Genomic DNA, 23,845 nt, shown 5'->3' with positions numbered 1-23,845 from the left:
GTGGCTGGGGTCTGCGTTCTAAGCCCAGCAATAACATGATGCCCTTGTTACCTTCCTGAGTGAAGGTGCTTCAGTCTGTCTCCCCTCCCAGATGCCACAGGTACATTTATACAGTCCTTCTGACTGTTCAGCTTGTCTCAGAGGAAAGGGTCTCATCCTGGCAACTCTAGGCACATTAGAGACCTAAGGGGCATCAAGGGCAGAGACACTCAGTCACACCTTTACCATCTCTTTTCGCACCTGTAAGACCTGGTCCGTTATCATCCACGTGAGAGCTTTTCCTCCCATCGCCACCTGTGCTCCCCTTTGACAAATGAAAATTCCATGCTCTCTTTTAATGCTATTTGAAATTAAAACTACATCAGACATCTGACCAACAGGGGTAATCATGCTTTGTTTTCAAACAATACACACCCTCCCCATTCCCTACCACCCCACCACTCCAGACCCCGATAGGACCCTCTAAAGGAGAGGGATCCCCCAACCCCTCCTTTGGAATCACTGGTCTGGGTAGTTGAGATGTTACTCACAGGATCCCAGAGCCTCAAATATACCCACAATTTTAGGGTGGGAAGGAATCCAGAAAACACAGAATTGAACACCGCTACCCAACCCGCCACCCATTTAAGGCATCCAGAGACTCTTGGCTTTAAGAGCTCTGCTGATCAAAAGGCGCAAAAGAGGAGGAGCCGTAATTGTCTAGGGCAATGGGGTGCCCTCCTGCACTGGGGGCAACTTTCGTCACTAAAATTCTGTCTTTGCACAACAAAGTGGAAGATGGCAGTAAGTGTTCTGCATAATTCAAACAACAGCTGTCACTGTGGTTTTGGAACTGTGGTTCACTTCTTAATCAAAAGGTATTCGGCCTACAGGAAAGGGGTCCCATAAATCACGGTAAGTTTCAAGAAGTCCACAAAAGGATTCCAGGAGGGAGGTGGCCAGAGCGAGGGAAATCTGATCTTGCCCTGTTTTATTAACTTAACATTTTTCTACCAGCATTTGTCTTCTCCCCTCTAAAATTCCTCCACTGACTTGAAGGATAAAGAAGCAAATCTGTTGCTGGCAAACCCCAGAGTGGGTGGGCCTTGATTCGACTTCTCCCTCGAATATCAGCTTCAGAACAAAATATAACAACCCCCCAAACTCGCTCCTCTTCGTGAGTAATAAACTATAAATAAGTTAGAGTTCACAGCCAGAGAACCCGAGACAACCCTGATACGGGCTAAAAAAAAAAAAAATCACATCTCAAGTTACAATATGAAAGCCCAGCCTGGCTTTTTACTCAATATTATGGTTGGTTTAGCGGCAGTACGTGTTCAGGGACTACTTCTAGTGCTTCAGGAAACGTTGAGTTCTACCTTACCTGACAGCGTGGTCATCCTGCCCTGGGAGAAAGCAGGCTGATTGGAGTTTTAATGCCAACTATATACACTTCTTGCCTCCATGGAAATATATGGACACCATTACCCCTGAGCTCCCTTTTGATTATTCCCAGAGCAAGAGAATCACCCACAATTCTGCACGCTCACACGTATTTTTGACACTGCCTAGAAACATAAGGGAATCCTTTCCCTTTGAGGCACATTCTACACAATAGCTACAAAGGGGCTTGAGATGATCAAATATGAGAGAATATTTCAGTAACTCTCATATTCAACTGGTTTTATTTTAAACTTTCAGAGGAGCTGGGTTTGGGGAAGTGGCATCTGGCCCCTGAGCACTGGAGGACTGAGCCCTGTGAAGACGAGTTTCACTGCATTTTTCCTTTCATTTGGCTTCTCTGGCTTGTAACCTGGCTGGCTGGAGGCTAGAACCAGAGATGGTCTGGCAAATGCAGGTACAAACAGAGACAAGCCCCTTTGGAGTCACTTTGTAAACAGAGTTGACATGTGGGTAAATAATGTCACAGTGTCGTTGCCCCAGGCCAGCTGATGATTTCCCTTGGGCTTCCCAGCCTGGGAGTTGGTCCATCTGACGGGCCAGGAGAGCTGCTGGCAGCAAACCACTCCTCTGCCCTGGAGGCTGGCAGTGGACTGTTGCCAGTGAGCCGGGTTGGACTTTAAAGGACTCAGTTTGAGAGAAAAATGCAACTGATTTGTAATTAATTAAATGCCTGATTCTAAAAAAAAAAAAGTTTTGCGACCTGTAAGCCTAAAACTGTACACACTAGAGCAGGAGTTGGCAAACTACGGCCTCCAGAGCCAGATCTTGTTTTAGTAAATAAAGTTTTATTGAAACCAGCCGTGCCCATTTATCAGCATATTGTCGTGGCTGCTTTTGTTTTGCAAAGGAAGAGTTAAGGAATTGTAATATTTACTACCTAAACCTTTACAAAAAGTTTGCAGACTCCTGCACTAGGGAAAGAGGCAGAGGGAAAATGCTGACAATGACTTATTCCCAGAGGTGGTCATTGTATTAATTCATAAACTGGAGTAAAAATGAGATTCACCCTAAACAGCTAACAGCAGTGGAAGGGCTGGGGCAATGTGGTCAACATTTGGTGGAATAGTATGCAACCATCAAAAATTACATTTATAAATCATTTACTAGCATATGGAAGACATAATATCTCAAGTGAAAAGTGCAGAATACCAAATACATTATTAATTAATCTCAACTAAGCAAAAAAAAGAAAAAAGTTGTTTTGCAGAGAAAAATCAACAGATGAAAACACACCCAAACTTTAGCATTTGAGATGTGGGAATTTGGATGATTTTTTCTTCTCTTCATTATACTTGCAGGGTTTTTAAAAGCCATTTCTACAATAAATACTGCGAAGAAACATTTATGAATAAGAATTAAAGAGTTCATAAACTATATATTATAGTGGGAGAAGTTGTTCTTAGGATAAAATAATCTTATTGCTGAGCTGCTAGCTTTCAAATTAAAACACAGAAAGCAGGGAGGGAGGGAGGGAGGGAGGGAAAAAGGAGGAAGACAAAGGTCATACGATTCTCTGTGTAAGAAAAAGACCATTTCAGTTTCTAGCAGAGATGAAATATTTTCCTGGTGAAAGTTTTCAAGAGAATAGGTCCCATGTTCCTGAGCAGGATATTCAATGTTGGAAGTAAAGGTCTGTGAGCTGACTTCTAACTGCTCTTCAGGTTGGAGATATTTTTAGATATTCAGGTTGGAGATTAGGGTAACCATGAAGACTCTTGGAGAGGGTGAACAAGAGTGTTCTGCTCTGTTTCTTTTGGGGAAAAAAAGCAGATATTTCCAAAAACTCTCATAAGTATTAACCAAACATTTGTGTGAAAAAAAAAGTCCCTGGAATGCTTGGTAAAACTTACAATATCAAAAACAATGTTATCATCTCTGTTTTAATTCATTGCATATTTTTTGCTGTGTTTGTGATTGTGCAGAGCTTCCTGATAACAAAACTGGAGCTAGAAGAACCAACAGACTGAAGTGTTAAAAATAAAGATTTTGCTGTTTGTCCCAGACTAGACATTGAAATGCTATATAGTAAAGTGATAGATGCTTGCAGACTGCGTGGTGAGCAGAACTTTCCATGGATATCCTTTTATTTTCTATTTACTTCTACACAAAGCTTTTGACCAAAGATGGAGAAAAGAAAGCAGATGATTATTAAACTGTACAAAATGACTTCAAACATAAAGGAAAGACAAAGAAAAGAATCTATTCTATAAAAGCCTGTCAACCTCTTTATTCTGTCCACTATGAAGGCTAAGAAACCCAGAGTTATGTTTCTCTGACATCACAAGAAGTCTCTTAAAGTTAGAATCCAAGCCCTTTTAGCCAAGTTAAATTGAGAAATAAGGTTTGATTACTGTAAAAAGTAGAAAGTAGGACAAACTTAGAGACAGTCATATATCACCAAGTTTCTAGCCCTAGAAGAGAGGGTCTTTGAACTCTATAAAGAACTACCCAGAATGAAAACCAGAAGAAAGATGTGTCAAAAACGTTTAAATCTCCAGTCACACCATCCCCGCTGCTAACTCCCAGAGATCTAACACAGGGAATGAGGTCTCCCTACCTCTAGCTCAAGTGCAGAATAATCTTCTTACCAGCAAGTTCAAGCCCATCAGTGAGTCTCCTGGTCTCGATTTAGATGAAAAGAGTAGCTGCGAACTCATAGCCAATGGGTCCCTGAGTTCGCAATTGACCAAAAAAACCCCTTGATCTAAAAAATATATATATTACTTGCATCTAGTCTCTTTTATACATTGCAAGGAAGTGTGCTGATGAAGAAAAAGGGATTTAGAGGCTGTTTCATTATAAGCTGCAAAGACATACTTGAAATAAAATTGCCTCTCTTTGAGAGTGGCACCATCGATTTTCCAATACAGGAGAAGCAGTGGGTCAGCAGTTTGGCTGTGGTCCAGACAGAAACTTTTCTTAAAGTTGCATCTGCACAGCAAACGTACTGTTCTGCTTTTCAGTTAGAGTGTTTGTTACAAATAAATAAAAATAAAGATGCTTTCATTTGTGTTTTACATAAAATCAAGAAAGAGGGCTTCCCTGGTGGCGCAGTGGTTGAGGGTCCCCCTGCCGATGCAGGGGACACGGGTTCGTGCCCCGGTCAGGGAAGATCCCACGTGCCGCGGAGCGGCTGGGCCCGTGAGCCATGGCCGCTGAGCCTGCGTGTCCGGAGCCTGTGCTCAGCAGCGGGAGGGGCCCCAACAGTGAGAGGCCCGCGTACCGCAAAAAAAAAAAAAAAAAAAAATCAAGAAAGAAAACATTAATTTTCCATGTTAAGGAATATTATTTTTATTTAAGGTAGATTTGGGAAAAGGGTGATGGATACTACGGACATCAGACCTCACCTCCCAAGTCACCACCAATAAGATTAGAATTCTTTATTTAAAAATACTGTATCAATGTAAAATGCTATTAACTGAAAGATGTACTTTTATGTGAAAGAAGAAACAGAGAGAGGGAGGGAGGGATGGAAGGAGGAAGGAAGGAAGGAAGGAAGGACGGGAGGGAGGGAGGGAGGAAGGAAGGGAAAGGAGGGAAGAAAGACAATTATGAATGTTTAAGATGCCACTGATTATAAGATGCATCACGATTTCAAAACTGTTAAGAAGTGGAGTGGGGGAGCGGATCTTAGCATTAATTAGATATGTTAGGTTTTTCAAATGAACGATACTCCGGAGTCACCTGCACTTCACCAGTTCCTTCAGAAAACTTTTAAGTTGGAATTGTTGTATCTCAGACCTTCCAGGGCAAGCAATGGTTATTTTCTTACATACAGTAACTCCTTTCTGCAGCTATACAAAAGGATGATGGTAATCTGTTACCTGAGTTGGTTGGAAACTAAATGGGTACTTGGTAATTAAACATTCTGGTCAATAAAGAGTTACATTTATCAAACAATTGAAACAGTACCATATATTTCATATCAAGATGATGTTTAACACTATTTACTCTTTAATAATATTCATTTTAAAAAATTAAAATATAGTTAAGGTATAATATTATATAAATTACAGGTGTACAATACAGTGATTCACAATTTTTAAAGGTTACACTCCATTTATAGTTCTTATAAAATACTAGCTATATTCCCCGTGCTGTACAATATGTCCTTATAGCTTATTTTATACCTAATAGTTTGCACCTCTTACTCCCCTACCCTCATATTGCCCCTCCCCACTTCCCTCTCCCCATCGGTAACGACTACTTTGTTCCCTATATCTGTGAGTTGGTTTCTTTTTCGTTATATATCTTTAATGAAATATTCAATGCCTCAAAGTCACAATTATGAACACTACTGTCCACTACACAGTGAAAACGAAAAATAAGAATTATTAAATAATATAAAATTATATATTATCATATATACAATATTAAATAGTGGTATATTAGCTAATTATCTGCTAATAATTCCATTAGCAGATAATTTAGGGCCTATGCTGCTTCAGTGAGGTTCTCATTATTGCCAAAATTGGTGGACCCAGGATTATCACATATACAATATTAAATAGTTGTATATTAGCTAATTATCTGCTAATAATTCCATTAGCAGATAATTTAGGGCCTATGCTGCTTCAGTGAGGTTCTCATTATTGCCAAAATTGGTGGACCCAGGACCTTTCAGCTCAATATCCTATTGCCAGTAATAGCCCTGAGATACTCACGGTAGGAGGACCCATCTCTGCCCTTATATCAGCCTCAATCACAGAGGCACAGCATGGATACCTTTAGTAGTTATTTATCATTTCAGAACCCCTATGCCTTTCCAGATCCCTGTGAATTCACTTTTTCCTCCTAGCTGCACCACCCGATCATGAATAAAAGAAGGGCCGTCGACCATCCCTAGCCCAGTCTCACCTCACTTGCACCAGCATCCCTGAGAAATTATCACTCAGTCTCATGTCTGGCACAAATAAGCCCTCAGTAAATAGCTGTTGGATGAGGGATCACATCATGTCTACAGCAGTATTCAAAGCAGGACCTGACCAGCCTGAGAAGAGATGGAAGATCCTGCCTTGACTCAAACACTCTACTTTTATTTATTCTATACCTTTAATTCTGCTGCAACACACTATTGATTCACACTGAGTCAACCAAGGCCCCAGACAAGATGTAGCCGTTGTCCTGTATTTGTGGATTTGGTTCTCTGAACCTAAGAGTAGAATGTTATTTATGTCTCTGAAGGCAAGAGGTGTTTAGCTCTTAGGGCTGAGCTGAGCTGCGATGACTAGTCCTCAGAGCGCGCACACACACACACACACACACACACACACACACACACAGCTCCTGAGGGCAGGACTTTGGCTATCTGGTTTACTATCATGCTGCCAGTGACGAGAATAGTGATGAGCATGGTAGACGCCCAATGAATATTTGTCAAATGAATGCTGACTGCATGAGTCTCATCACATTTTATGGTATATTTGGTCCATATTCAAGTTGCTCAGGGTTCTTGGGGATCTTGAATCCATCATAAGCTGTAGTCAGAATCCCTGCAAGGCATCCTACTGTCTACACCAGGGGACGGCAAACTACACCCACAGACCAAGTCCAGCCCACCTCCTTCTTTTGTATAACTCACGAGCTAAGAATGACTTTTACAGTTTTAGTTAGTTGGTGGGGAAGATCCAAAGAAGAACAATATTTCATGACAAGTGAAAATGATCTGGAAATCAAATTTTAGCATCCAAAGAGAAATTGTACCGGAACACAGCCATACTCATTTGTTATATATTATCTATGGCTGCTTCTGAACTACAGCAGAGTTGAGCAGATGCAACTAAGGCCATAGAGACCAGAAAACCTAAGATATTCACTATAGCACCCTTTACAGAATCAGTTTGAGCACCCCTAGTCCACTCACATTGTTTTGTCCTCCTCTTAACCATTATTTAAAATATTAAACAGAGCGAAGGCAAGGACTGAAGTTTGTATCACGTGCACACCCTGGAGACCTCCCTGCAGCGGGGTTCAGCCCATTTTTTACCAACCATTGGGTCTTTTTCAAGTGGATATGGACCCTCATACTGTGTTAGGCTCCCATTTTTCCGTCATGTCTCCAAAGGCTCGATGGGAGGTTGCTGAAACCCAGGAGGTCAAGATGATGGTGGGTTTGAGAATTTCCTGAGTGTGGCAGCCCTCATTCTAACAGCTTCCCAAGGCAGGGAATAGCCCAGGAGACGTTCACTCTCGGGCAGGTGAGGTGTGTGAGAGCATATGACCAGCACATGCAAGAAAGCAACTCATTTCCAATAATCAGTTTGACTGAGCAGTGTGAATCCCTGCTGTGTACTGGGTAATGTACTAGACCTTGGAGAATCCCATCTGAGGTCTCTATGCCTTCCAGGTGGTCTCACCTTCCTGCCTCCCTCATATCCTGCTCATTTCTCTCCCTCTACACACAGGATGCCTCCTTGCTGGAGCCTGAACCTACTTAAAAAAATATATATATATTTCTGAGGCTAAATGACTTGACAAATTAACATCAGCCTTAAATAACAAACCCCTTTTAGATTCCAAGGACAAAGGGGCTGGAAACCCTCTCTACTGAGCTACAGGGAAGTGATGAATTGATATTCTGAATCAATTATCTTTTATTTCTCTCAAATAACATATCATTTGGTTTCCATAAAGTTCTGGCCATTGCCTTCTGGAAAATTCACGGAGCCAAGAAGAAAAGGGGAGGAAATGATTACAAAGAATTTTCTCTCAATGCCACTAATTTGTTGAAGCCCCTTCAAAGTTCTGAGCAATGGCACCAAAGCAGCTCAGGCCCTGAGTCTCTCTCTTATTGCCCTCTGCCTCTTCATTCATCCTCTGGCAACTGCTGACTGCCAAGGAGAAGCCGCGGTGTGGTGCAGGGAGCTATCCGCAGGTGAGTGTTCAATCCGGATGGCAAAGGTCCAGAGGAGAAAAAACACTGGGAAGACATCCCGTAACACCCGATTCCCTTGGAGAGGGATTTGCCCAGCAATAAACCACAGAATGCTAAAGTGGCAGTTACCGTCAAATCTTGTTTAGACCACAGAACCAAAGGAGGAAGAAAGAGCCGGCGGAAAGCATGAAGCAGAGGTTGGGGCATCATTTCATCCCGGGAGGCAGCGGCTAAGAGCTGCCGAGCGTTGGCATCAGTGAGACTTGCCCCCCCACAGGAAGCCCTCCCGAATCCCTCCACATCTCACAGATCGCCCCCTTGGCCAGTCTCCCCCAGCACTTCCCTTCCATAGACATTACGGTCCCCCTGAGCAGCAGGCTGCTTTGACTTGTGAGCTAAGCCTTGGCGACTCCCGAGAGTGTGAAGCTGCTGGGATTGCCATGGATAATGTTCTACATCCCTATGTATCTCTCACAGCACCTGAACACATAGAGTAAGTACATAATATTTATCAAAAGAATGGAGAGTGGCAAAATGGCCACTTTTTCCTCCACGAAATCTGAGGTAGGCATTTTCTAAAGCTGAGGCGCCCTCTGAGCAACACAGACTTGGCTCCTGCCCTTCTTGCTCTCATTTGACAGCCTTTAAAATGCTGTCCATTTACAGCTTCCCTGGTGGCGCAGTGGTTGAGAGTCCACCTGCCGATGTGGGGGACGCGGGTTCGAGCCCCGGTCCGGGAAGATCCCACATGCCGGTGAGTGGTCGGGCCCGTGAGCCGTGGCCGCTGAGCCTGCGCTCCGCAACGGGAGAGGCCACAACAGTGAGAGGCCCGCGGACCGCAAAAAAAAAAAAAATGCTGTCCATTTAAAAGGGAGCTTCTCTTTCTGATGCCTGCAGAAGTGATTGGCAGCTGTAGACCTTCTGGGCCACCGAGAATTTCACATTGCAGGAAGAAGGGCAATGCTGATTCCAAGCAACGGAGCTCACCTAAGCCTATAAATGACATCAGCGCCTACACCGCAGCACACTTGCATACGGGGAACTGAGATAGAGCTGAATCATTTAGCCACAGTGCTAGATGCCAGGGGCCTTTCCTTCAGATGAATACTTGAGTAACATTTTAATCTTTCTATCTTAACATAAACACTAACAAGACCAAAATCTGCACTCCAGGTGACTTTACATTAAGACGTTCCAGAAGCTATTATGTATCACTGCAGATAGAGAAGCAATTATAAAAATAGCCATATCGTGTTCTATTTTATTAAATGTTGCTTTATTTTTCTTACTTTGGGTTGGTTGGAGACTGTAGCATGAGTTTATTAAAATTTCAAAGTGGTAAAAACTTTTCAGCTGTGATGGAATAACTTATAGTACATCTCAGCAGGAAAGAAGTTGGATAAAATACCAAAACCTTCTGTCTCAAAGGCATCAGAGATCTGCCAAGCATCCAGGACTTGAGAAGGTACATCCCAGACAGAAGGGAGGGTCACTGAGATGAGCCCAAATTTCTGCACACCTCTTTTCTCCTTGGAGCATGTGCCAGTGTTTGGCATGAAGCAAAATCTGAGAACCAAAGAGGAAGGAGGCAGCTAAGAGGTAGAGGAGCCAGCAGAGGTTAGGCAATCCCACAGGCTGGAGGGACAGAACTTGGAGTTCAGTGTGGCCACGTAGCCAAGAGTTTGAAGGGCAAGATCCCAGAGAAAAGCAAGGTACAGAGGACGGAGCCCAACACTCTGATTTCTCCTAGAAGCATTTTCTTAGTAAGTTGCACAGAAAGACACTAAGAAGCCATGCAGAAAGGGGTTTAAGAGCAGAACAGAATTTGTGGCTATCTCAAAATGGTGGAAAGACAAAAAATTGAGTTCTAGACCCACCAACACGTTAGGGCTCCAGGAAAGACCAGAGGATGACATTCTACGAGTAGGAACAAACCAGGAGAGAGCCGAGCATTGCAAAACCTCGCAACCAGGCTTGGGTCACCTTGGTCCCTGTTGGACTGAAGTAATCTGCCTCTCTGCTGCTTGCCCAAGGATAGGGTGTACTCTTTCTGGAGGAAAAAAACATTATGCAAAGCTTCTGCAAAACTCATACAGAAACACCTAGCATAGAGTGTAAAATTACCTGATCATACCAAGAAACAGAACCAAGACAAAAAATTTGCAATGAAAACAGACTACAGTTAACCCAGGTATTAGAGTTATCAGACACAGACTTTAAAATAACTACAATTAATATGTTCAAGAAAATAGAATAAAACTGAAATGTATAAAAAGGTGGAAATTCTAGAACAGAAAGAAATGGAAATTCTAGAAAAATAGAATAACTGAAACTAACAATCCATAGAGCACTTTAACAGAAGAGTAGACACAGCTGAAGAGAGAAATAAGTATTGAGAAATACAATAGAAAATAGGCAAGAGTGAAGAATGGATAGAAAAGGAGTTGGAAACTACAGAAAACAGCATGGAAGGCAGAGAGGACATGATGAAAAGGTCTAAAATGTATGCAATTAGTGTCCCAGAATGGGAGAATAAAAGGAATGGGGCTGAAGCAATATTTGAAGAGATAATGGCTAAGAATTTTCCAAAACTGAAAATTAGCATGAAGCCACCGTTTTGAGAAATGCTATGAAACCAAGTAGGATAAACACAAAGAAAAATCACATCTTGGCACATTACAATAAAATAGCCAAAACCAAAGACAAACAGAAAATCTTAAAGCAGACAGGAAGAGAAGACACATTATCCTTTTTGGCACTTTCATTTCCAGGTAGGTACTCGGAAGAATTGCACTATGTCCTCCAAAGACTCAAGCAAGAATATTGAAGGAAACACTCTTTACAACAGCCAAAAACTGCAAGCAAACCAAATGATCATGAACAGTATGTCAGATAAAATATGGTAACGTCATACAATGGAATACTATAAAGCAATAATAATAAAAAACTACTGCTGTACGCACAACATAGACGAAACTCACAGATACAATGTAGAGTAACTGATAGGATTCTACTTGCATTAATTTTTTAAAAATAGGTAAAACAAATCTGACCTACTAATCTAGAGGTGAGAGCAGTAATTACCTCTGAGCAAGCTTGGACTTGGAATGGTACAAAAGGTGTCCTGGGATGCTGTAAATGTTCTATACCTTGATCTTGGTGGTGGTTACACAGGTGTGTACATATATAAAAATGAATTAAGCTATAAACTTCAGATCTGTGCTCTTTACGTAACTTAGGCCTCAATAAAAATATTTAAAAACTGAAAGCAAGATAGAGACATTTCTAGAAGAACAAAAATTAAGAGAATTAATCACTCACAGACCTGTATTAAAGGAAATACTAAAGGGAATTTTATTTTATTTCGTTTTATTTTGTTTTCTTTTTAGACAGAAGAAAAATGATCCCAGATGGAAAACCAGCAATGCAGGAAGAAATAAAGAGAAATGGAAAAGGTAACTTGTGTCATGTGGGTAGCCCTAAGTAAATATATAAATCTATAAAAATATTTTATATATATAAATAAATCTATAAAAATTGGGAAGTAACATGCATGACAACAGTAAAAAGGAGGGACGGGGATAAATAGAGTGTAGAACTGTTCAAAGATCCTAGCATTGTCTGGAGGAGAGAAAGTACTCATTTAAATTAGATTCTAAAAAGTCAAAGATGCATGTTGTAATATCTACATTAGCCACCAAAATAAGAGTAAAGGATGTGCAAGTAATAAGCTAACAGAAAAGGAAAGCTTGTATGATTAACAAAAGCAATTAAAAAAATATTTAAAATAGATGGGCAAAAAATGAGGTATCACCTCACACTGGTCAGAATGGCCATCATCAAAAAATCTACAAACAATAAATGCTGAATACTGTAAATAGAGCTGTAAAGCAATTATACTCCAATAAAGATGTTAAAAAATAGATAATGAAGTAACAGAGATGAAAAACAAAACACAACAAAACAAAATGCTGGAGAAGGTGTGGAGAAAAGGGAACGCTCCTACACTGTTGGTGGAAATGTAAATTGGTACAGCCACTGTGGAGAACAGTAAGGAGGTTCCTTAAAAATCTAAAAATAGAACTACCATATGACCCAGCAATCCCACTCCTGGGCATATACCCTGAGAAAACCATAATTCAAAAAGATACATGCATGCCAATGTTCACTGCAGTGTTGTCTACAATAGCCAGGACATGGAAACAACCTAAATGTCCATCAACAGAGGAATGGATAAAGAAGATGTGGTGCATATATACAATGGAATATTACTCAGTCATTAAAAGGAACAAAATTGTGCCATTTGCAGACACGTGGATGGACCTAGAGACTGTCATATAGAGTGAAGTAAGTCAGAAAGAGAAATACAAATATCATATAATATTGTTTATATGTGGAATCTAGAAAAATGGTACAGATGAACTTATTTGCAAAGCAGAAATAGAGACACAGATGTAGAGAACAAACGTATGGATACCAAGTAGGGAAAGGGGGGTGGGATGAACTGGGGGACTGGGATTAACATATATACACTACTGATACTATGTATAAAATAGATAACTAATGAGAACCCACTGTATAGCACAGGGAACTCTACTCAGTGCTCTGTGGTGACTCAAATGGGAAGGAAATCCAAAAAAGAGGGGATATATGTGCATGTATAGCTGATTCACTTTGCTGTACAGCAGAAATTAACACAACATTGTAAAGCAACAATACACCAATAAAAATTAATTAAAAATTAAGATAAAGTAATAAAATAAAATAGATGGGCAAAATATGAAATAAAGATAGGTAGGTAGACATCCAAATACACACAATTAAGCAATAAGCACATTAAATGTATAAATGTTCCACATACTTGCATTAAAAGATATATATCTTTATAAATTAATATTATATATATAATATCTTACATATATAAAATATCTCCTGTGTCCTTAAATATAAGGACACAGAAATAATAAATCTTGGAAAAATATACTATGCAATAGTCAGCCAAAGAAAGTAGACACACTAACATTAGATAAGATGGACTTTAATACAAGAAACATTATTAAAGAGGGCTATTTCATAACAAGAAAAGTATCAGTCCAAATGGAAGATATAATAATTCTAAATCTGTATGCATCTAATAATATCTTTTCAAATATATAAAGCAAAAATCGATAGACCTAAAGGGAGAGATACTCAAATCCACAATCATAGTAGGCTCTAACAGAGACTGTAATTGAGACTATCACATCTTTCTCAGTAACAGAACAACCAGCCAAACTATCAGTAACAGCACAGGAGACCTTAACAAAGTAATAAACTAATTTGACTATAGGTAGATATAGATATAAATATTGATACACAGAATATCTTTTTTTAAATTAATTAATTTATTTTTTGGCTGTGTTGGGTCTTCGTTGCTGTGCGCAGGCTTTCTCTAGTTGTGGCTCGTGGGCTCTAGAGTGCAGGCTCAGTAGTTGTGGCGCACGGGCTTAGTTGCTCTGCGGCATGTGGGATCTTCCCGGACCAGGACTTGAACCTGTGCCCCCTGCATTGGCAGGCAGATTCTCAACCACTGTGCCACCAGAGAATATCTACTTATTAATTGACATATATGGAATGAACCCCCAAATGGAATAATTTACTGCAATGAAAAGATACTGCTATATTCAAGTGCAGGAATAAATTTCACCACCAGAATGAAGTCATACACAAAAGAACACACCCATTATATGAATCCCATTATAGAAAGTTCAAAAAAAGGCATAATTAACTGGTGGTGTTGGCAGTCAGGGTAGTTGAACTTTGGAGGGTATGACTATAACGAAGCTAGAGGGAGGTCTTCTGGGGGGTCATTAATATTCTATTTCTTGATCTGGGTACTAGTTATAGCTGTGCTGGTTATAGCTGTCTTCACTTTGTAAAAGTCTGATCAAACTATGTGTTTATGGTTTATTCACTTTTTATATATGTTCCACTTCAATTAAAAAGTACATAAAAACACTCAAATAAATATAAAGAAATAGCCATTGTTCTATGAAATAACAATACTTTAAATCTGTGCTGACAATTGATATACATCATAATTCCTTAAACATTTGCAAACCAGCCTTTGAGTGGGGATGGATTATTTTGATCTATTTTATTATATACATATAGAATAATATATACATATATATTTTATTATATATATATAAAGACCACAGCAAAAGTTAAATAATCTATACTTGCTTTAAGTTTTAAATTATAGTTTTAAAGTTTGCAATGAGACTCAGCCTAACGAATTTAAAAGTGTTTGTCTGAGGTCTCAAGATAGCTTTGCTTCAAAGAGTGCTTCACAGACAGAAGAAATCTGATTCAAAAACTAATTGTCTTGGGGCATTTGATGTTTTAATTCACAACAAACTATTTCTCTTCCAAGAGTATTTTCATTAAAAAAAAAAATCACCGGAGGAGAGAAAAACTTAACCCAAAGACTTTAGTAACTAATATAGGATTTTCAGCCAGAAAGAAAGGGAAAAATCTTACCCATTTGAGGTGAAAATCTGGTCCATACGAACCGTACACATATACAGGTATACATCACATAACAATGGGAATACACAGACATCATCATCACATTTTTCTATGTTTAAGCAATTTTTTAATCCAACTCCTTCCCACACACATACCCCCACTAAAGTGGCCATACCAACCAAAGATCAATATAGTGTAGTGGTTTAAAGACATGAATTCTGGAGCCAGACTTCCGGGGTTCCAATCCCAGCGCCTCTACTTATAAAGAGAGACATTACACAAGTTACTTCACTTCTGGGGGCCACTGTTTCATCATGTGTAAAATGAGACTAATACTAGTACTTGTCCCAAAGGGTCGCTGTGACGATTAAAGGAATTAATCTATAAAGGATTTAGATCAGTGCCTGACCCATGGAAAGCTCTCACTAAGTGTGAACCACTCCATCACTTAAATCTATACCCAGTCTAGGAACAATAGGTTTGTCCAAGACATCAGCTGTAATGACCTACCCACCAGCTCTACATCATCAAAATGATAACTGGTGCTCAGAATGGTGACTATAAAACATTATAACCATATTACATAATTTGAGTTAAGAATGAAATTCTATTCAGCAGAGCTTTAATGTCCCATGAGTTTTACTGGGTGCAAGGCTGAATATTCAGAATCTATACAGGGCACATAGGGTAATTCAGTTAACCAGACCCCTTAATTCAACAGGACACCAACGGCCAGTGGTATCAGCTATCAGAGAGTTAATGATGGGATGGAGGGAGAATGCTAGTATCTCCTCATTGTCTGACACTGTGATGATATACGCACCATTTGGGACTAACAACATGGATTATTTAAAATGCTCTCATTAGAGAACAGAAGAAGTTCTAGATTGCTAGTGAAAGTACTGGAAATATGTCATGTCATTCCCATGACTACAGCTGCCATATTATCACACGCTAACCACATTAATGAATACTCGACTCTAAACTAATAGGTTTCTTTTCACCACAAGATCCACCTTTCAAAAATGCTCCAAAACATACACCTTCTCTTGCAAAATATTATCTATTGCCAACAACTTATTACATTTCTTCTATACTGCTTTAAAAAGTTATTTTCTTTTGTTTTAAGCTACTCATCATACCTCCCACTACAGTTTACAATAATTCATTGGTGTCATTAACACCTGCTGTATTTTATACGCGTTAACTACTTGGTCTCCCGTCATTATGCTGAAGTAGCAAATGATTAAATCCTAGAAATGGCCAATTTTCAGAGATTAAGTTGAACCATCTGATTTCAGTTGTTTTGCACATATGGGTCCACTGACCATGTAAATCTCAGGCTGCACTTGTGAGCTTGGAAGGTAACTGTCTTTTCCTAAGTCAGAACAATTTTTATATATTTTATGGACAAGCAAAATCTCCTCATACTTTATAAGTGTAAATTGCTCCATTTAATAATGATATATAGTTATTTTAATAATCGTAAAATAATAATCTAAAAATATGTTTTTTCATAATGCAGTCTGTGTGCTAATGCAGTCTGTCTCTATTCATTGCTATATTAATGTTTTATTAAGTAAATAGTCCAAAGTAAAAGAGGGAAATGGGGGAACATTTTCTAAAAGATTTATTTAAACTGACATTAAAATAAAACTACTGTTATCATTTCCACTTTACAGATTAAGAAACTCGGGCATTGAGGTTAAGACACAGTGCCGGGGAGTACCAAAGTCAAGATTTGAACCCAGGCAGTCATACCTCAGAGCTCACACTCTTAACCAGTATACTCTACTGGGCAAACAAATATAAACAAAATAATTACAAATTGTAGTAAGGACTGTAAAGAAAAAAATTAAGTGAATAGGGTTAAGATGTAACAGTTACTATTACTATGGCTGTCTGTTGGATCACTGGGTAGAAAATCTACTCTAGAATGGGTGGTCAGGAAAGGCATTTATGACCTGAAAGATGGGACAGGTACAGCTATGTGATGAGCAAGAGGAAGAGCATTCCAAGAGAAGCAGCATGAGCAAAGGCCCTGAGGCCAGTGTGACTGCCGTGTAAGAGGTGTGGCTTGGTACCAGATCTGGTTGGAGAAGCAGGCCAAGGCCAGATCATGCCTTGAAGTCCTTGTTAAGGAGGACTCTGTCTCATGTGTACCCCCAGCGCCTGGCATGATGCCTGGCACATAGTAGGTGCTCAGTAAAAGACGGATAAATCCTTAACTTGAGCTACAATTAAACTTGTGTAAAGGGTGAATCCTTTATGGTGGGGTTTGGGGATCAGGCAAGAGGACCAGAGCTATTTAAAACCAGACAGCCAGTTGGCTTTGATTAGTCTACACCTCTGCAAGGAGTCATCCTCGTGTGAACCGAGATCAACACTGACAGCCAGACGCACAGGCAACATCTGGTTTACTTCCAGCTCAAAACAGGAACTTTCCATTGCCGCTGGTCACTAGACTTCTTCCAGTCCCCAAAGGACCTCAGCAAACGAGGCATGCTAATTGGATCAAGTCGGAAATCAAGGTTCCAATTAGATCAGGCCTCTCTTCCTCATGACAGCCCCAAATAGGCAGGTCCATGAGGAGGATTTAGCCTTAGGCCAGCACCCATGGGACAAGATTTCCTTATTTTGCCTAAGCCGGTCCGGGGTCCGGTTGGATTTTCATTCAGATATGTTTGGGGGTCGCTATGACGAAGCCTCCTCAGCCTAATTATGGAAGTCATAGTATTCACCACTCTCTTCCCTCCGGCCAAAACCAAACCACCTGGACTCTTCAGATACTCTCTGCCAACAGTGACCATAGTCATACTCCAAGTCATACACGTACAAGTCATACATCCTTGACCTTGAATGAACACAGCCCTGTTGCTCTTGAAGCCTTCATCACGGTTTTGTGCCTTTCTTTTGGGTCTTCCCCCACCACCCCCCGGGGCTTTCTCAAAGTGCCCAAAACATTCCAGATCTGGGCAAACAAGTGTTTGCCAGGATAATCTGGCGTGATTTGACAACCCCTACAGACCAGCCGCAATCTTTCTGACCAGCACCTCATCCTCACGCCTCATCGACATCTCACTATAACGCGTCGGTGGCAACGTTGGGGGTCCCCAGGCAGCTCTGGAGAGTAACCCAACACCTTTTGTTGGTGCCCTGTTCTCTCCCTGTTGCCACAACAGAGGGAATGGGGGATTTCGAGGCTGTTGTCCTGATTTATGAGACTTGTCTCGGAATCTGATTGTTAGCTGCTGTAGTACTTACATAGTAAAACCCAACTCAAAGGATCACGAAGCACGTGGAAGATTTCACAGACACCCTACGCTGGTGCCCTGGAGGGGTTGGTGAAAGGGCTCGTGGTGCCAGGGGAGCTCCAGAGGGTGATGTTGGGACCACTCGGCAGGGTGGAACGCACCTTGCTCACAGGGTTTTTGAACCAAAACGGACTTGAAAGTGGCCTAGCCTCTCAAAGCAGGCTCAGAATGACCCACTTTCTCATCCACTCAACCCATTTAAATGCACTCTGGGCCTATTATCATTTTTGTAGTTTTTTTTAGAACTTTGTTGCTCATAGAGTCCCATTCAGCCCTTGATTTTCTCCAATTGCCTCGTACTTTGCTCACAGGACTGAGCTGTTGAAAGATTTGTGAAGCGGTATCTATATGTTATTTTAAATCGGTTCGGTGGGGAAAATCCTTTCCTGTGTCTTTCTTGTTCTCAGGAATCAGGTAAACTGGGTTCAGAAACAGTCTTCAGCACCAAAAAAAAAAAAAAAAAAGAAATTTTAGAGCATCTTTAGAAAAGCAATTCTGCCACAGAGAATTTATTGCTTTGATTAACCCAGTGCAAGTCTCTTTGGCTCTGCCAATGGTCTCTCCTTCCATCAAGGGAGGGCAAAGAAAGCACTGGGTATGCCGCAGCTTCTTTATTGACTTCTATCACTGATGTCAGAGAATCGCATTTCACCCCTCAGTACTTTAACTCCTACTTTTAAAAATATGGATCATTGGCCTCTTTGTGTTGAGAGAATGTTGCCCTCTTTACTGCAAGAAGGAACATTCCTGGTCCCCTAAAAACCGGTAATGACTTAATAGCGTTTAAAACACACCCTACTGAGTCTTTAATTATATCAAGCTACTGTAGTAGTGAAATTAACTAAATTGCAACTCCTGCAGGAGTGACCTAGATGACAAGTGGGGTGGGTTTCAAACATCTGGCCAGCTTTCCCAGCAATTTATGATGGATGGAAGTTTATTAATAAAAAACAGCTGAATGGTGGGGGACTTGTTTTTTATATTTATTTTGTGTCCTAGGTATATAACGACACCTGATCCCTTCTCGGCATGATTACAAAGTGAGGATTTATTTGTTTTCTTGGTAAACCTCAGATTTGCACATAAAATTTATCTGGCCTCCTTTAATGATTTACATACATAGGGCTTTAACGGGCTAATAAGCCCCATGATGGTGCAATTAGTAACCAATTCTAAGTCTCCTTTCTAAAAATGTGAGAGGATAGTTTTTAACTCAAGTTTCCCTCCCTGGTGTGTTTCTATAAATGACTGAAGCACACACACAAAAGTATTAAGTTATTAAGAATAACTTAAAAGAAAAAAATCATGTTGGGCACTCGAATGTGAAAATATAAGTAGGCATAGAAGAATTTTTCTTTTTTCTTTTTTATAGTTTTGGCCACACTGCACAGCTTGCGGGATCTTAGTTCCCTGACCAGGGATCAAACCCGTACCCCCTGCAGTGGAAGCGCAGAGTCTTAACCATTGGACCATCAGGGAATTCCCCAAAGAAGAGTTTTTATATCAAATAAGATCATATATGGGATGTAGTATAGCATAAACTGCTTGGAATATAACAAATTTAACAAACATGGGGTATATCAAGCAAAGAAATCATAAAGTACAGAACGACCTAAGTTGTTTGGATTTTAAAAAAAGATCCAAAGGTTGTAAGTAGAGTGATATTTGAGGGGTTGTTTTTTAATCCAAATCTTGTCACAGAGAAAGCAGTTCTCATTGACTTTAATACCCAAAAGCCAAATTGCTCACACAACGGCATTTCACTTAAAATATGTCTTAACAATCACTGACATAAACATGTCTACAACCGATAACTTCATGTGTCAAATGAAAAGAATGGAGGAGGAAAGTTGACGTGTATCACAGGAGCATCCAATGAAGCCCAGACATTTCAATCACCTTAGGATGACTGCAGTTAAACTCCTTTGCTTGTCTGCACTAAACCCAAACAGCAGAAACAATTGTGGACTGGTTCAGTTTACATTACACGTTGCCGTCCATATAAGGTGTGGTCCAAATACTTTCACTCTCACCAACACATCTACGGAACATTTAGTCTGGATCTTTGTAGGTGAAATAAAGAGAGTCATTAAAGTAATTAATTGCACAGATAATCCAAGTTTTTTTTAAAAAAAAAAATCCATTTGCCCCAATTATTTGGCTCTCACAAGAAAATTTAGGTTGAATTACCAAGAAAATTGTTTCCATCTTTTATTCCTTTTGTATCCAAATGCTGCTTGCAGGAGCTTGAAAAGCCAGGAACATGCAGGCCCCAGGAATGCCCGTGGCTGGCTCTCTTATCTTGAATTTATTTTCTTAAGGACTCTAACAGGAGTAGCAAGTGTGAACATCTGTCTCAACATATAGCCACAGACTTTATTTTCACTAGGAAACATTTGCCTTCCAAATGCTAATGGGTTGAATTCACTCTTATTTATTTTCTGTCAGCCCCTCACATGGCACCAGAAGGAGACAGAGCATTTTCTGAGCTCGGGGACATGAGGGAACCAGTTAGCCTGTTTTGATTATGTGATTGTGAGGGATGCTGTCCACGTCGGCTCCAGGCAAGGGACCCTGAGGTAGAAGATGCTAAAGGATGCTCTGCTCCATCGCTCAAGAGAGAGCAGCAACCACCATCCCTTGGGATGAGTGAGATGCTGCTCAGGACAGTTGAGGAGAATGGTCTGTGCATGCATTTTCTCTGGAGGAAGGCCAGCCGCACCACGCCAGGATTGGTGGTAAATTTTGCTAAATTCACTTCGAGCAGTACAGGCTGAAATTATTACTTTATGTAATAAGCAATGCCAGCAGCTTTTTTTTTTTTCTTAACAGAATCGAGATGCAATCAACAAACAGACACTTTCTGCTCATTCGCACATTTATCAGGGCTGACCACACACCAGAGAGGGTGGCAGGCACCGGGGCAGCGATGCTCAGACACCGGTATAAAGAATCACCAAAAAGCCTTGTTAAAAAGGCAGAGTCGGGATTTCCCTGGAGGTCCAGTGGTAAAGAATCCACCTTCCAATGCAGGGGACACAGGTTCGATCCCTGGTTGGGGAACTAAGATCCCACATGCCGCGGGGCAACTAAGCCCATGCGCCACAACAACTGAGCTTGTGCACCTCAACTAGAGAGCCCACTTGCCACAAACTACAGAGCCCATGCACCCTGGAACCCGCACGCCACAACTAGAGAGAAGCCCATGCACCACAACGAAGATCCCGCACGCCACAACGAAGACCCAACGCAGCCAAAAATAAAAAATCAACTAATTAATTAATTTAAAAAAAGAATCACTTAAAAAAAACGGCAGTCTCCAAACTCAGAAATCAGGATCAACCCGGTGAGGTTCCAGGTGACTCTCAGATAGGTGATCCCAGACCACACATTGATATATGAAAGGCTTCAGAGATGAAAGGTGAATTTGCTTTTATTTGTTTATGTCTGTCTCTCTCCTCTAGATGGTAAGATCCTCTAGACCAGGGATCAGCAATTCTTTTCTGCCAAGGGCCAAGTAGTAAATATTTTAGGCTTTGTGGGCCAAGAGGCCACATGCTTTGCTGTTGTCGCGGGAAAGCAGCCGCAGACGATACAGAAATGAGTGAGTGTGGCAGCGTCCGTGGCCCTTACAGAACAGCCAGTGGGCTGGATCCAGGCTAGAGCCACAGTTTACCAATCCCTGGTCTAGTGCAGGGCCTTGATCTCACTGGTCTTGGAACCCACACCTATCAGAGTGCCTCAAAAATGGGACATGATTGAGAAATGTTTATTGAGTGCATGGTCATAGTTCTTGCCTCAAGGATACATGTGCTGGTAGGGAAGACAGTTGGCAAAATAACAAATCATTGCAATGTAAGAGGAGCTCTAGGGAATCTGTACCACGTTCTATGGGAACATGAAGGCAAAAGGAATGTCACATGTCGGGGTGCCAGAGGGAGCAAGTGGAAATACGAAGTCCAGGTCGCTGCGAATCTCAGATAAACAGTGACTAAATTACTTGGAGCATACACTGAAAAGCTATTGCTTGTTTGTCTGAAATTTGAATTTAACTGGCATCCTACATTTTATCTGACAAGGACCCAGGGGATGTTCATGGCAGAGCTGATATTGCAGTGAAGTTGAACAAGGATGTGCGAAAAGTGGGCAAAGTGGTCAAAGGACAGGATGAAACGTGTACACGTTACACAGTCCTGAGAGCCATTCCCTGTCCAAAGGGGAGCTGTGGCTGCAGGGGTGGAATGGCTGCAGGGCAGGCTGGGGGGTGGCTAGAGCTAGGGGGGTGAGGCTGAATGTTAGAGACTTGGACCCCAGGACAAAGGGTCAGACTCAATCCCATAGACAATAGCAAGGGAACCAAGGTTTTTAAGCAGAGGGGTGACTGTTTCCAGTGGTTCCTGTTTAAAAGCACAAGGGTTTTGCTAACAGATTGAATCCTGGTCTTATTTTGACCTAGTCTCTCTTCCAGGCCACGTGGGTTAGATTTTCCTCATTATGAATTTGCTGATTAAAACACACACACACACACACAGACACACACAGACACACACACAGACACACACACAGACACACACTCATACTGACGTACGATAATTTACACACACATACATACATGCACACAGTAGTGGTGATACAGTACTTTTAACCAAAGGAAAAAAAGTTATACCAGGAAGACCATGTGCACAACTGGCGATAGGGATTAGGTTCCATGCGGCAGGTTGCGAGCATCCCTGAGGCCCTCCTCTGTCTATATTTCTTATTGGATGCTGACCTGAGGACCACAGCACAGAAGGAAGGTGAGAGGCCAGCCCAGGAATGCCAGCCTGGTTCTCTGTCTTGGGCTGTTTCTGCCCAACTGGAAGCCACTTTCTCACCAGTCAGTCTGCACACATGATGTGGTAGTTCCTCCAATCAGTAACAAGCTTGGAGGATGCACAGAGTCAGCAGCTGTCTGCCTTCGGTCAGGAGGAGTCTAAGGCTGGTAAATGCTACTGGCCTGCTCTGCTGTCACGTGGTGCTCCTGTCTGGCAGCCCGTGGAAGATGAACTTGAGCAGGAATGGAGGCAGAATCTAGGATGATGAATGGCTGGCTTCGTGGGACGTTTCCGGGATTTAGTGACTAACAAGAAGGTGATGGGAGAGCAGAGAGGGACAATGTGAAGTTTCTAGAATAGGAGACTTAGTGATACCACCCACCAAGCTAACAAGCTAAAAAATACAAACAGAGGCTCAAGTTTGGGATGTGAGAGAAATGATAACTTGATTTTGGAATTTTCTTTTTTGTGGAGCTTTCCAATCAGGAGAAGACATTTCAGTAAGTAGTTGGATATGTGTTTCCAAAACTTGGAAGAAAGATGGATTTGAGAGTCATCACCCTAGAAGTAGTTCCAGAAGGAATGTGAGCGGATCAGACCCCATAGAGGGAAGTGGGCCGAGAGCGGAGCTGGGAGGAACTTTATCATGTGTGGGATAACCAGAGGAGACAGAGAGCAGAAGAGATTGAGACAGACGAGACAGAGTGGTTTAAAAAGAAAAAAAAAGGTGACAGTTTTGTCCTGAATCTTAATCAATGAGAAAGGATGGAGGGGAAGAAAGTGCTGGGTTTAGCCATCAAGCAGCCACTGGCGACTGTAGCAAAGCTCGTGTGCAGATAATGGTGGGGACCCAAGACATATTGAGCCGTGCATTTCAGCCCCGTCCTGCT

The sequence above is a fragment of the Stenella coeruleoalba genome, assembly GCF_951394435.1.
Source record: "Stenella coeruleoalba genome assembly, chromosome: 16".
In the NCBI taxonomy this organism is placed as follows: Eukaryota; Metazoa; Chordata; class Mammalia; order Artiodactyla; family Delphinidae; genus Stenella; species Stenella coeruleoalba.
The sequence above is the reverse complement of the archived record's forward strand: the minus strand, read 5'-3'. Positions refer to the sequence as shown.